The sequence below is a fragment of the Lissotriton helveticus genome, chromosome 6 (assembly GCF_964261635.1).
Source record: "Lissotriton helveticus chromosome 6, aLisHel1.1, whole genome shotgun sequence".
Taxonomy (NCBI): domain Eukaryota; kingdom Metazoa; phylum Chordata; class Amphibia; order Caudata; family Salamandridae; genus Lissotriton; species Lissotriton helveticus.
In genome coordinates, this window is record NC_136067.1 from 600,076,365 (window position 1) to 600,091,149 (window position 14,785).

At 45.7% G+C, this 14,785-nt stretch overlaps 1 protein-coding gene across 1 annotated transcript in view; it reads right to left on the reverse strand.

Moving 5' to 3' along the window:
- Positions 1–6,039: 6,039 nt before the first annotated feature.
- Positions 6,040–14,785, reverse strand: part of SLC17A5 (solute carrier family 17 member 5) — a 418,561-nt gene continuing 409,815 nt past the window's right edge. Inside the window, exon 12 of the mRNA XM_078648061.1 lies at positions 6,040–6,122. The gene's annotated coding sequence lies outside the window, so the exon portion shown is untranslated. The remainder of the gene's footprint in view (positions 6,123–14,785) is intronic.

The window sequence follows — 14,785 nt, forward strand, 5'->3', positions numbered from 1 at the left end:
ACTACAGCGGCTTCAGTTGGTGCAGAACCAGGCTGCTCGCCTGGTTTATGGCCTATCCAAGTCCCACCATTCCTCTCCTCTTCTCTTTGCCCTTCATTGGCTCCCCATTAAACAACTCGGATGCCTTACTTTTCAAGCCCGGGCAGGCACGGCCCCTGCCTTTATTAACACTGCCATCACCAACTACTGCCCCCCTAGAGATCTTCGTTCTTCCTCCAAATCCCTTCTTGTTATCCCCCGTTTTAAAAAACAAAGATCGGGAGGCCAGAAATTTGCGGTTCTCGCCCCTACTTTCTGGAACACGCTCCCGCCCTCAGTTAGACACTCCCTTTCCTATATGGAGTTTCGTAAGGCCTTAAAAACTTTCTTGTTCCAGCAGGCTTTTAGCCCTTAGCTCTTTGTGTTCTTTAGCTTGCTGCTTCCCCCCAGCGCCAAGAAACTGCAGAGTGAACGTGCGCTTTATAAATTTAAAAAAATTCAAATTCAAATACACACATCCACTTGCTCACCCATACTGCCACTCATAGACTCACTCACTTACTAATACAGCCATTGACATATCCACTCATACAGATGCTGACTCATTGAGTGAGTCACCAATAGAACTACTCACACACCTAGACACTTACCCATACAGTCAATCATACAGCCACTTACTCACCCAGTTACACACCTACCCACTTACTTACTCATAGAAATAGTAACACATACTCACTCAGCTATTAAGTCAATTACAGAAGCATGCACTCATCTATAAAGCCACTCTCACATTCACTCACTCACACATAGTCACTCATATACCCCATCACTCACGTATACGGCCTTTTACATACTCACTCACCCATACTGACACAGCCATATAGATACTCACCCATACAACTTCTCACACGCACAAAAGTACCCCATACAGCCACTGACTCACCCACTCACTGCTCCATACAGGCAGGCACACACCTCCTCACCCATAGACGTAGTCAGGTAAGCAATCAATCCCCATATAGCCATTCATGTACCCACTAACACACTCATACACCCACTTAGACATTAACTGACAGATATACACATTCACACATCCAGTCACTCATCCATATATTCACTGAGACACTTAATCACTCACTTATACAGTCAGTGACGCACCCCTGAGTCATCCATACAGTCAATCGTACACCCACTGATTCACCAACACACCTTGGTATATATATTTAACACTCACACTTAAAAAAAAACTGTTACAAGATGATGTCAGTGATGTCATTTGAGATGCCATCAGTGATGTCATTGACCATGAGTGATGTAATATGTGAGGTCATAAGCAGTGCATTGCAGGGGCATGAGTTGTACTTACTCAGCTAACTATAACAGGTGAATTTCTCTGGTTGCAAAAGGTAAATTACTCCTGTTTCTGTACTAGTAATTAGTCTTACTATATCTAATCTGAGTGGCTGTGTGTATCAGTGTGTGAAGGGGTGTCCAAGTGGCTGCATGGATGTGTGAGCAGTTGTATGGGTGAGTGGCTGGATTGGAGAGTGAGTGGTTGTATGAGTGAGTCGGTGGCTGTGTGAGTGGCTTATAGGTGTGTGCGTGGAGTGGGTGTGTAGCTGGCTTCCTCGGTGAGAGAGAAGCTGACTGATGGTGAGAATAGGTATGTGAGTCCCCCAGCGCCTGGAGAGGGAGACCCTTACGGGTGAATGTTCGCGCTTTACAAATGTGGATTAATATTATTATTATTTGAGTGGTTGTATGACTGAGTGGGTATGTGAGTGGCTGTATGGGTGAGTCGTTATATTGGAGACAGTGTCTGTGTGAGTGTCTCTATGAGTGAGTGAGTGGGTGGGTGGGTGTCTGAGTTGTTGTATGGATGTGCAAATGGGTAAGTGGTTGTGTGGGTGGGTGTGTTAGTGGTTGTATGGGTAAGTGAGTGGGTGTATGAGTGGCTGTATGGGTAAATAGGTGGGTGTGTCAGTAGCTGTATCAGTGAGTGACTGTGAGTAGCTGTATCAGTGAGTGATTGACTGAGTTGCTATATTGGGTGGGTGTGTGAGTACCTGACTGGTTGTGTCAGTGTCTGTATGTTTGACTGAATGGGTGTGTGAGTTGTTGCATGAGTCTGTGAATGATGACGGTAGTGAATGGGTTTATGAGAGGTTGTATGAGTGTGTGAGTGGTTCTGTGGATGATGGCATCAGTGATGTTATTTGAGATGTCCTCAGTGATGTCACTGACCATGTTATGAGTGATATAATATGTGAGATAATAAGCACTGCATTGTGGGGGGCATATGTTATAGTTAGCTGAGGGAACTATAGCTGCTGAATTTCTATGGTTTTGTACATGTGAAATCTGAGCCTAACTATAATGTGCTTGTAACCTTTAGTTTTTTCAGTGAATTTCTAAGGATATTTTATTTCTATTTCCTAAATATATCGTTCCAATAACCTTACATTTTTTTCTGTGAATTTCCATTTTTTTAAAATGTTATTAACTATAACGTCCCTGTAACCTTTGGGGTTTTTTCAATGAATTTCAAAGGTTTTTTTGTAACTGCATCCTGTAACCTTAGAGGATGAGTGTGTGTGTGTGTGGCTGCATGTGTTGTAGAGTGGATCTAAATGTCTATATAAGTGTGATTTGCTGTATGATCTGAGGGGGTGTGTGATAGTTTTGTGGGTGTGCGACTAGCTGTATAATTGTGTGTGCATGAGTGTCAGAGAGTCTGTTTGTGGGTGGGTGTGTGTCTGAGAGGGTCTGTGTGTCTGGTTGGTATTGTAACTGGGTGTGTGAGTGGGTGCATAAGTGGGTGTAAGAGTATCTGAGTGGGTGTATACATATGTGCGTGTCGGAGTAAGTAAGTGAGTATGTGAATATCTGTGGATCTGTGCATGACTTTTTGTGACTCTTAAGTGTCAGACTGGGTCTTGGAGTGGATAAGTGTCTGAGTGGGTGTGTAAGTAGATGTATAAATGTCTGTGTGGGTGCGAGTGAGTCTGTGAATGGGTGGGTGAGAGTCTGAGTGGGTGTGTGAGTAGGTGCATGAGTGGTTACATTAGTGGGTGCATGAGTGTCTACATGGGTCTGTGAGCAGGTGTGTCAGTGTCTGAGTGGCGTCTGAGAATGGATGAGTGTCTGAGTGGGTCTGTGAGTGAGTGTCACTGTCTACATGGGTGTGGGAATGTGTGTGTGAGTGGGTCTGTGAGTGGGTGTGTGTCCAAGTGGGTGTGTTACTATGTGAATGGGTCTGTTACATGGTGTGTGAGTTTCTGAGTGGGTGCATGGGTATGTGCGTGGGTCTGTGAATGGGTGCATAAGTATCTGAGTGGATGTGTGAGTGCCTGTGTGGGTTTATTAGTGGGTGCCTGTCTGGATCTGTGAATATATGCACGAGTTTCCGTGTGGGTTTGTTAGTGGGTGTGTGAGTGCCCGTCTGTGACTGGGTGCATAAGTGTCTGAGTGGGTTTGTGAGTAGAAGCTTGAGTGTGAGTGAGTGTTTGAGTCAGTCAGTGAGAGTGTCTGAGTGGATGTGTGAGTGCGTTCATGAGGGCCTAAGTGTGTGTGTGTGTCTGAGTGGGTGTCAGTGTCTGAGTGGATCTGTGAATGGGTCCATAAGTATCTGACTCGGTATGTGAGAGGGTGTGTAAGTGTGGGTGGGGGTCTGTGAGTGGGTGCAAGAGTGCCTGTGTGGGTCTGTGAGTGGTTACATGAGTTTCAGTGTGTGTGTGTGTGTGTGTGTGTGTCTGAGTAGGTCTGTGGGGTGTGTGTCTGAGTGTGTGTGTGTCTGAGTGTGTGTGTGCCTGAGTGGGTATGAGAGTGCAAGAGTTGGTTTCAGAGAGTGTGTATGACTATCTGAGTGACTGAGTCTATATTTAAAAAAAATATTTCAGAAGACTTCGTGAATGTGCTGCAAAGTCACTCATGGGGCCCCGCTGAGTATCAATTTTGCAAATCCTCTAACATGGGGAAAATAAAATGGTTTTGGGCATTTTCTCACTCATTAGGGGCCCCTTTAGACCTCTAAATGGGGACCCATGTGGTCAGGGTACCTGTACACTGATCCTTTCTATTACTATGTTGATTAATTTTTGCCTCCTGCAACCATTCCCTGATTTGTAAAATGGCGGCCTCAACTTTCTACTCCGGTTGCAGCCATCCAATCACGGCATTGCTGTTGGTGCGTGGATTCACAAAGCGAATTGTGCGAAGATTGGCCTCGTAGGATAAGCGCATCATTCCGATAACGCGCTGAATTCTAATTGGCTGTCAAGCGGTTGTAAACATTCGAAACCAGGAACTGTTGGCAGCCATTTTGTGCCTGGGTGAAGAAGTCTGTGAAATATGTTAGCAAAACGTGAACAGGGGCAGGTTAGACTCACCCAGACCCCCGTAGGCCTGCTCAGTGGGTGACATAGGGACCCATAGGGCAAACAAAGTAAGAACTTTTTTTTCAAAAAAAGTCACGAGATGCGCATATGGTCGCTGGAAAAAACAAAGTATGTATTTTTGATATATATATCAAGCTTATGTGTATAGATGTTGGGTGGTTCTACAAAGAGCCTTGTGTTTATTGAGAGATTTTAGTAATTACAAGTAAGTACCGATGCAGAGTCTAAAGTTCGTAGGATAAGTGCATCTTTCCGATCACACGCTGAATTCTAATTGGCTATCAAGCGGTTGTAAACATTCGAAACCAGGAACTGTTGGCAGCCATTTTGTGCCTCGGTAGAAGCGAGGGTGAAGAAGTCTGTGAAATATGTTGGCAAAACGTGAACAGGGGCAGGTTAGACACACCCTGACCCTCTAGGCCTGCTCAGGGGGTGACATAGGGACCCGTAGGGCAAAAAAAGTATGAACATTTTTTCATAAAGAAAGTCGCGAGATGCGCATAGGATCCGGGCATTTGGTCGCTGAAAAAAACAAAGCATGCGTTTTTTAGATATATATCAAGCTTATGTGTATAGATGTTGGGTGGTTCTACAAGGAGCCCTTGTGTTTATTGAGAGATTTTAGTAATTATAAGTAAGTACCGATGCAGAGTCTAAAGTTCATGAGGAAGACTCCGTTTCCTTCATCTGCAAAATGTACACTATCTCTTTAATAGATGCCATGCATATTGAAACGCAGATTGTTGTGGTATATGGACAATATTCTACAGTCTCGTAGAAAAGTAGAAAGAATAATTCACATGTTTACTCACTTATGTGCGCAGATTAGGTGTTCCAGTCTTCCGCTATCTCGACGACTGGTTGTTTAAGGCAGGCTCGCCCCAGACAGTCGTCTCCCATCTCCAGACTACAGTCGACCTCTTGCACCTGCTGGGGTTGTCTATCAACGTGCCGTATTGACACTTGTGCCCCTCTCAGAAGCTCCACTTCATCGGAGCGGTTCTGGACTCGGCGCAGTTTGGGGTTTTTCACTCCGAACAGCAGGTTCGGGATATTTAGGCTCTGATTCTGATCTTTCAGCTTTTATCCCGGGTCTTGGTCAGGTTAACGCTGCGGCTCCTGGGGCTGTAGGCCTCCTGCATCCTACTGGTGCATCATGCTAGGTAGCATGTGAATAAATATAAACATAGGCCACGCAGTTTGCCTCCCGTAATACACAAATCTCAGGGGGTGGTGGTTCCCAGGGGGGTCGTTGGAGCCCACATACTTGTAATGTTGTAGGGGGAGGTTGGACACGAATGTGGTGCAAGGGGGTTGTAAATCTGGTACACAATGTTTTGTTTTACATTGCTTTCCTTTCTGTGATGTAGAAGATCCTGGGTAAATATATCGGTTTTTGTACAGCCAGTAACTTTTAACCCAACCCCCAAACGGTTTTCTGCCAGTTACCATAGTAACAGTTCATGGAACACTTACGTGAGCACAGAGGTTAAAAGTTCACAACACTATATTGCTAATGAGTTAGCCTCAGCATTATACTTCAAATTATAAATATAATTTCTATTGATGACTGCTACCCTCACAAAAAAAACAGACGTATGTACTTTTTTATTAACTTTTTTTAAAAACAATAACTGGAACTATAACTAAAATATAACAATATAATTAATAACTAGAACTATAACTAACAAAACAATATACTAAACAACATATAATATGGAGTTCAAAAGAAGTATTGTAGTTAATCTGCAAAACAAAAAAGAAAATTAGTGTTTAAGATGAGATTGATGTGACTAAATGAGGTCAAACATTACAAGTCAAAGTAACACTTGACGATACTTATTTTAAAAAAATCTGTGCAGTGTGCTTGAAATGCTTCCACTGGCATTGTACAGAATTTGGTCCACCCTTTTTATCAATTTTTGCAGTTTGAGATAGAACGTCCTACCTCGGTTATTCATCTCCTACTTTCTCCTTTCAAATTCTCCTGTAAAGACCTTAACAACAATTAAAGGGAACATTTTCTGCATATTTTTAATAAAGCATTTGACACAATGCATAGTGAAACCGAATTTATTGAATGTTTTGAAATTAATTTTTACAAGTCTTAAAAAAGGTGAATGCAAGAAAAGTTACTTGCCGCATATGCAAGACTGCTTTCAAGAGGAGACCCCAATAAAGAGGCCTGGTGTGGAACTGCAAGTATGCGGAAGCAGTTGCAGACTAAGAATCCGGTCAACTTTGCAAGGGAAGAGTTAAGGAGATTGAGAGAGGCTCCTCCTGCTTCACGAGGAGGCCCAAGTACCAGTGGAGCAACACTGTCATCCTCTACTGCACAGCCTAATATTCGTCCCCAATATGGAACCCTTTAAGAAAAAAGTAAGAAGGTTGGGAGCTCTGTATGCCATCCTAATACCTAACCATCCTTTAGTTATACAGAGATCTACCCTGTATCAGATTCATCCGTACAAGTGTAAATTGGAGATTATCTGCCACTGAAAACTAAGCATGGGCGTAAAATCTGTTTCGCGGGCGAATTAGCGGATTTTTGATGATTTCGCGATCCGCGAATCGCGCAAAATTGCCCAATAATCTGCAAATTCGCAAGCTACGAATTATTTTGCTTGGTCGCGCTTGAAAAATACAATATCGCGCGCGCGGCGTTGACTCTGAGCCTGCAGAGTTGTTTTTCTCCCGGTTTTGCGTGTGCTACCCATTTTCGATCTGGTTGCTTGATCGCGCGAGAGTTTTTCGAACGCAATTACGTCATCGCGGCATGCCATCTTGCACGGCGAGAGTTTGACAATGCGAGTACGTCATAAATGCCTGCAACGGCGCGCAGCTGACTTCCGGCGGGAGGTTTAACCATCTCGCGTTCCCGAAATTGCAAAAATTGCAATTCTGCACAAGAAATCCACCGCAGGAAGCATAAACCTTGTGAAAATGATGATTTTGATCAGAATAACTCCTCAGATTGACATTTGGCTGCACTTTTTGGTGCAGGAGTCCATTTATTGGGGTGGGGTGGGAGGAAGGAAGTGCCCCAGAGTCTCCAACTTCCTGTTCCTGTCCAGCAGGCTCCTCCCAGTGCTTTGTGCATGTCCTGGTCACTTTTCATTTGGCTGTGTAGCTGGAAGGATTACTTTTTCTTGCTGCTGGTGGATTTTTGTATTTGAGGACTTTTTGGACTTTGGAGTTTGGATCACTTTTGGACTTGAGATTTTACAAGTAAGTTGGTGTTGTTTGTTTGGGGCATTGCAGTTGAGGCAACTCCAGTTCTAAAACGTTTTTCACAACTTTAACAAAATATATATTGTGGTGGGTAGCTAGCCACAGTATCCAGTAGGCCCAGGGTTAGTCATGGGTGCATGATACAACTGTTTCTCTGATTTTTTTTTTAACTTAATTCTCATTTATGTCATGGAATTTTAGCTCACTGTTATATGTTGTTTTTTTAAAATAATTTTGGGGTGCCTGTAAAGCCTCACTAGCCAGTAGGCCCAGGGGTAGCTAGTGAGAAGGTGCATGGACCAAGTCTTTCTGTGGGGTGTCTTGAATGTAAACATCATTGAGGGCATGGATGGCATTGGATTGTGGTGATGGTTATGTGTTTTTTTTATTTTTTGGGGTGTTGATGGGGCATAGCCATGTGGGTGGGGGCCATTTTGAGGACTGGTACAGGCAGGGCCTGGCCATGTGGTGGGGCTCAAGGGGCCATTTTGAAGCCAGGCAGTGTGCTTTGTGCCATAGGCCTGCATCCAATGTGCCTTGCTTTCATCCATTATGCCCAGGGTTACTCAGTGGTGCATGGGCCTAGTCTTTCTGTGGGGTGTCTTGAATGTAAACATCATTGAGGGCATGGATGGCATTGGATTGTGGTGATATTTGTGTGTTTTTCGATTTTTTGAGGTGTTGATGGGGCATGGCCATGTGGGTGGGGGCCATTTTGAGGACTGGTACAGGCAGGGCCTGGCCATGTGGTGGGGCTGAAGGGGCCATTTTGAAGCCAGGCAGTGTGCTTTGTGCCATAGTGCCTTGCTTCCATCCATTATGCCCAGGGTTACTCAGTGGTGCATGGGCCTAGTCTTTCTGTGGGGTATCTTGAATGTAAACATCATTGAGGGCATGGATGGCATTGGATTGTGGTGATTTTTTTGTGTTTTTCGATTTTTTGGGGTGTTGATGGGGCATGGCCATGTGGGTGGGGGCCATTTTGAGGACTGGTACAGGCAGGGCCTGGCCATGTGGTGGGGCTCAAGGGGCCATTTCGTGTGCTTTGTGCCATAGGCCTGCATCCAATGTGCCTTGCTTTCATCCATTATGCCCAGGGTTACTCAGTGGTGCATGGGCCTAGTCTTTCTTTGGGGTGTCTTGAATTTAAACATCATTGAGGACATGGATGGCATGGGATTGTGGTGATTTTGATGTGTTTTTCGACTTTTTGGGGTGTATAACTGATGTTCCTCTGTCTTCCATTGCTTTTAGGTGCACAAGAGAACCACCAGTGCCAGGAAGAAGTCCTGCAGTGGTGTGTGCAGCACAATGTCACGCGACGTCACGTGTGGCCACAGACAAGACAACTCTGCAACTCGTGCAACTGCGGCCAGTGCCACTTCCAGTAAGAAGGAGCAGAAGAAGCAAGTGGCACCACCTACCAAGGAGACTGGTGTGCCCACCGACACCTTTTTTGGGAAAAAAAACTACGCCTGCAGCAGCAGCGGTGTCCGCCGGGGACCAAGCTGGAAGCAGCACCTCCGCTTCATTGGGCTCAGTGCCACCACGCCAAGTTAGGTCCAAGACCATAAGTGCTGCTGCTGCAGCCACTTTGGTTGTTCAATCACCATCGACCAGTGATGTTGGCTCATCACAAGAAAGTACCATCCAATCAACGCCGGGTGTACCTCAGCTGACGAGTGTTCAACAACCACAGCCGCAACGACAACCACTAGTACAAGCGCAAGTACATGGGCAAGGAGAGGCGCAAGTACATGGGCAAGGAGAGGCGCAAGTACATGGGCAAGGAGAGGCACAAGAACATGGGCAAGGAGAGGCGCAAGTACATGCGCAAGGAGAGGCGCAAGTACATGCACAAGGAGAGGTGCAAGTAGAGGTGCATGGAGAGGTGCAACTACTAGAGGTTCATGGAGCGGCACAACTGCCTACAACGCTTGTTCCTCCAGAAGTAGGGGCACATCAGGAAATTGATATTCAAGTGGAGGTATCATCCGAGGAACCCACTCCTCCTGAGGATGATACATTGTCTCCCAGATCCCCAGCAATAAAAAGGTCAAGGAGGGCTGCTACTACTACTACTACAAGTTCTTCTTCAAGCCCCCTTCATTCTGATGACCTTGATCTTGATTGGAACCCAGCAATGCAGTCTGACAGTGCGGCACGCCATGAGCCGACAAAGGTAGCTAACCCTAAAAGGAAGGTTCCCGCAAGCCTTCGACTTATGGGTGAGGACGACGAACAAGAAGAGGTGTCTTATGCTGCTGATGAACAGTCTGATGACGACCCAGTCATCACAGACGTCACTCCAGCCACAGCAGGCATGCAGCAGACAAACATTTTAACCTTAGCCCGAATGGCTGCTGAGCGGGATGATGGCGGCGTGGCACTGGTACCACCACCAACGCAGTTAACTACAACACCAACACGACCTACAGCTTCCATATTTTCTCGTCAGAAGGGCCATCAGGGACCTCCATCCCTCTCGACCTCCATTACCTCAAGTAGTGGTGCTGTAAGTGAACAACGGAAACAAATTCAGCCACGCCCATCCTCCACTTCATCTGGCATTGAAAGTCAAAGTAGCACCTCCACCACCAGCAGACATCTCCAGTCCCCAGTTTGGGACTTCTTTACTGTTAGCAAAAAGGCGGAAAACATGGTCGTTTGTTCGATTTGTAAAGCATGCGTTAGTCGGGGTAAGCTTGGTACCAACTATGGTACCGGAGGCCAGAGAGGTCATCTCAAGCAACACCACACTATCATTTGGGAAGCACACATGAGGAAGATCGAGGAAGGCAAAACAAAAACAAATCCAAATGTATCCCTTGATATTTCATCTGATGATGATGAGAGGCTGATCGTGCAGGGGGGAAGTGAAGAAGCGACAGGCATTTTTTCTGGTACACCCAGTACCCCTGGCAGCAGCACTGCAGTGGTAGCGCCCACACCCTCTACCCCTGCAACATGTATGAGGCACACTAAGAGTCTGGGACAGACACCAATGCAAAAAACTAAATCAATGAGCCTAACTGGTGTGAAGTCTGCATCATCATCATCATCATCATCATCATCACGTAAAATGGTCCAGCCCACCATTAGCGGAATGTTCTGGTCAGATGCGCCATTTGAACGCAACCACCCAACGCTGCGTCTGTATAACGCAAAGCTGGCTAAAATGCTAGCGCTGGACCTTCTCCCTTTTTCTTTCGTGGAAGGGGTGGGTTTTCGTGAATTGGTGGCAACAGTCTGCCCTAAATGGAAGGTTCCTAGCCGGTCCTATTTTGCAAGGGTTGCTGTTCCAGCACTACATCAAGATGTGCTGGAGGTGATTGGCGCAGCTATTCTGAAGAGTGCTGTTCACACTATCCACATGAGAACAAACATGTGGACCAGTTGCCAAGCCCTCGATTACATGTGCATCACTGCACACTGGGAATCTTTTGCAGGGGTCGAAAAACAGTTAAAACACAAAGATGTTGACACGGAGGAAGTTTTTAAAGCTACTCGCAAACATGCAACAGTAGGCATGTTTGCCATGGGGAAATCTCACACTTCACCTAACCTTTTGGAGGAGTTCCACAGTAAGGTCAATGAATGGCTGCATCCAAGAAATCGCACAGTTGGTTATGTTTCCACGGATAATGGCAGTAATATAGTTAAGGCCATAGAGCTAGGTGGCTATTTCAGAGTGCCGTGTTTGGCGCACAGTATTAACATCGTGGTGCAAGCCTTTTTGAAAACAGAAGCGCCAGTCGCCGAATTACTGACCATCTGCCGAAGAATCTGCTCACATTTCAACCATTCTTTTAAGGCCCGGAAGAAGCTGAGGAACCTTCAATATGAACGTAAACTGCCAGTCAAAGGACTAATCCAGGAGGTGGCAACACGTTGGAACTCAACCTTTTACATGCTTGAGCGTCTGTCTGAGCAGTGGGAGGTAGTACATGAGTATGTCTTTAAACTGGGTTCTAATCAAAAAGACATGGGGCTAGATTTGGAGGAATGGAAGCTAATTGCAAGCCTGACAGACATGCTTCGTCCTTTTGAGCTCTTCACGCATGCAGTCAGCAGGGAGGACTGTTCTTTGAGCAAAGCTATCCCATTGTTGCGCATGCTAGAGCACAAACTGAAGGAGGTGATTTCAACGTTTCGAGATGATGGTGAAAAGCAGGAAGCATATGATTTGGCGGAGAAGGTATTAAGGCACCTACTTGACAATGAAAGGCTTAAAAAGATACATACAGAACAACATTACATTTGTGCCACTATTCTTGATCCAGGGTACAAAAAGGCAGTGGCTAGCAAAGCATTCATTCCTTTTGATGAAGCAGATGTTTCAAAGTACAAACATTTACTAGCTGTGTCAGCCACTCGGTTCGAACGAGAGCGGCAGAACCTTTAAGGAGGCAGCACAAGTACAAATGAATCAGCAGGCCATCCGGCGTCAAGTTCCACTTCTCAATCCGTGGCCGAAGGGAGTCACTTTCCCTCACAGCCGTTAACGACACCAGCAACTGTATCATCATCCTCCTCACCTGCACCAGGCCGCCCAAAAATATGGTCGGAAGGGGATTGGCTATCTCAGCAAGGGTTAGCTCGGTCCACTGATGAAAAGGTCTCATATGGTACGCAAAGTGGATCAACCCTGGAGAACCTTGAGTCGGTGGTGCAGGCCTATCTGGATGACCCAACAGAGGTCTGTCATAATGAGAACCCATTGGAATATTGGTATAAGAAAAGCTTTGTATGGCGACTGATCACCAACCTGGCTCTAAATTATTTGTCTTGCCCACTCGCAAGCGTGTCTTCTGAACGTGTTTTCAGTGCTGCTGGTGCCATTGTTACTTCAAAAAGGACCCGCCTTTTGCCCAAAAATGTGGAGAGGTTAACAATAATCAAGATGAATCAGCACTTCATACCACCCGATTACAAAATACGTGAATGCACGCAGGAAGAAGAGGACACCGACTTAGGTGACGCCAACGGAAGTTCTTCTCGGTCACCAGACCTACTCCCGTCTCAATTCGTAGACTTGGAGGACGAGCTCTGCTTCCCTGACACCGAGGACTGAAAATGACTTCCTTTTTTCCCGTACTTATTCACTTTTATTCCTGTGTGTCTTTCTTTGTTTTGCTACTTTTACCACAACAAAAACTCTAATCACCTAATCACAACAAGTCCATCATCAGCACTGTCTTCATCTTATTTTCCTTATTGATTTGAAGGTGCCGCAGTCTGCATTCAGATGTTCACAAGTTCACAACTCAATCATGCTCCTCTATCCTTCTCCTCCAGACTCCCCCTATCCATTTCCCTCAAGGCCGATGGATGGATTATGGAGAAAAAACAAACTTTGTATTCGTAGACGAGTCCCCTCAAGTGGGACTGAAATAACTGACAGACTACATGCTTGCTGATTGTTGACAGACCTACTTCTGAAATTTACAGGAGAGGCTGCCCCGTGGGCCCTCACCTTCCGAAGAAGATGCGGACAAAAAGTAGAACAGGTAATGAATAATGAGAAGATAGCATGCAGTGGACAGCAATGGCTGTCTGTCTCTGTTGAAACCAATTGCTGTTTGTTTTTTGTGAACAGCGCAATTTGCCATGTTTTGAATATACCAGTATTGCAGGTTTTTGGGGGTTTCTTTGGGGGTGTTCTAGATTTGCGGTGCTGGGTCGGGGGGTCTGGGAGCACTGCTGGCACAGTCTAATGTTGATTGCATTTGTTTTTCAGGAAATCCATGTTGGAAAACGGGAGTTATGGCCTAGCTGCGCAGCGTGCTTGGAGTGATTTTGGAATGAGGCCTAAATATTTCTAAGTGTGAGCTTTTCTGGTTTTGCTTTTTGCCTGTTTGGGGGTCTTCTACTTTTTTTCGCCTGGGTTGACGGGTCTGGGAGCATTGCTAGGAAGGTCTAATACCGGATAAAAGTGTTTTGGATAAAATACGTGGTGAAAACAGTTTTTCACTCTTTGGCGTTTTCGCTCACTTTAGTGTTTTCGGGGGCCTGTTTGGGGGGGTTCCTGGAGTTTGGGGTGGGTTTTGGGGTTTTGGAGCAATGCTGGGTATGGATACGTTTGATTGCAAGAGGTTTGAAGCAAATCCATGGTGGCAAAGGGGAGTTAGGGCCTAGTTGCAGAGCGCGCGCGGAGTGATTTTGGAAATTTGCCAAAAAATTTCTAAGTCCCCATTTTTGTATTTTAGCTTTTTGGCTGTTTGGGGGTCTTCTACTTGTTTCCGCCTGGGTTGACAGGTCTGGGGGCATTGCTGGGAATGTCTAATACCGGATAAAAGTGTTTTGGAGAAAATCGGAGGTGAAAAAGTTTTTGCATTTTTGCTCACTTGCTTGTCTTTGGGGTGCTGTTTGGGGGGGTTCCTGGTGTTTGGGGTGGGGTTTTGGGGTCTGGGAGCACTGCTGGCACAGTCTAATGTTGATTGCATTTGTTTTTCAGGAAATCCATGGTGGAAAACGGGAGTTATGGCCTAGCTGCACAGCGCGCTAGGAGTGATTTTGGAATGAGGCCTAAATATTTCTAAGAGTGAGCTTTTCCGGTTTGGCTTTTTGCCTGTTTGGGGGTCTTCTACTTTTTTTCGCCTGGGTCGACGGGTCTGGGGGCATTGCTAGGAATGTCTAATACCGGATAAAAGTGTTTTGGATAAAATACGTGGTGAAAAAGTGTTTCACCTTTCAGCGTTTTCGCTCACTTTAGTGTTTTTGGCAGCCTGTTTGGGGGGTTCCTGGTGTTTGGGGGTGGGTTTTGGGGTCCTGGAGCAATGCTGGGTATGGATACTTTTGATTGCAAGAGGTTTGAAGCAAATCCATGGTGGAAAAGGGAAGTTAGGGCCTCGCTGCAGAGCGAGCGTGGAGTGATTTTGGAAATTTGCCTAAAAATTTCTAAGTCCCCATTTTTGAATATTTGCTTTTTGGCTGTTTGGGGGTCTTCTAGTTGTTTCCGCCTGGGTTGACGGGTCTGGAGGCATTGCTGGGAATGTCTAATACCGGATAAAAGTGTTTTGGAGAAAATCGGAGGTGAAAAGGTTTTTGCGTTTTTGCTCACTTGTCTTTGGGGTGATGTTTGGGGGGGTTCCTGGTGTTTGTGGGTGGGTTTTGGGGTCTGGGAGCACTGCTGGCACAGTCTAATTTTGATTGCATTTGTTTTTCAGGAAATCCAT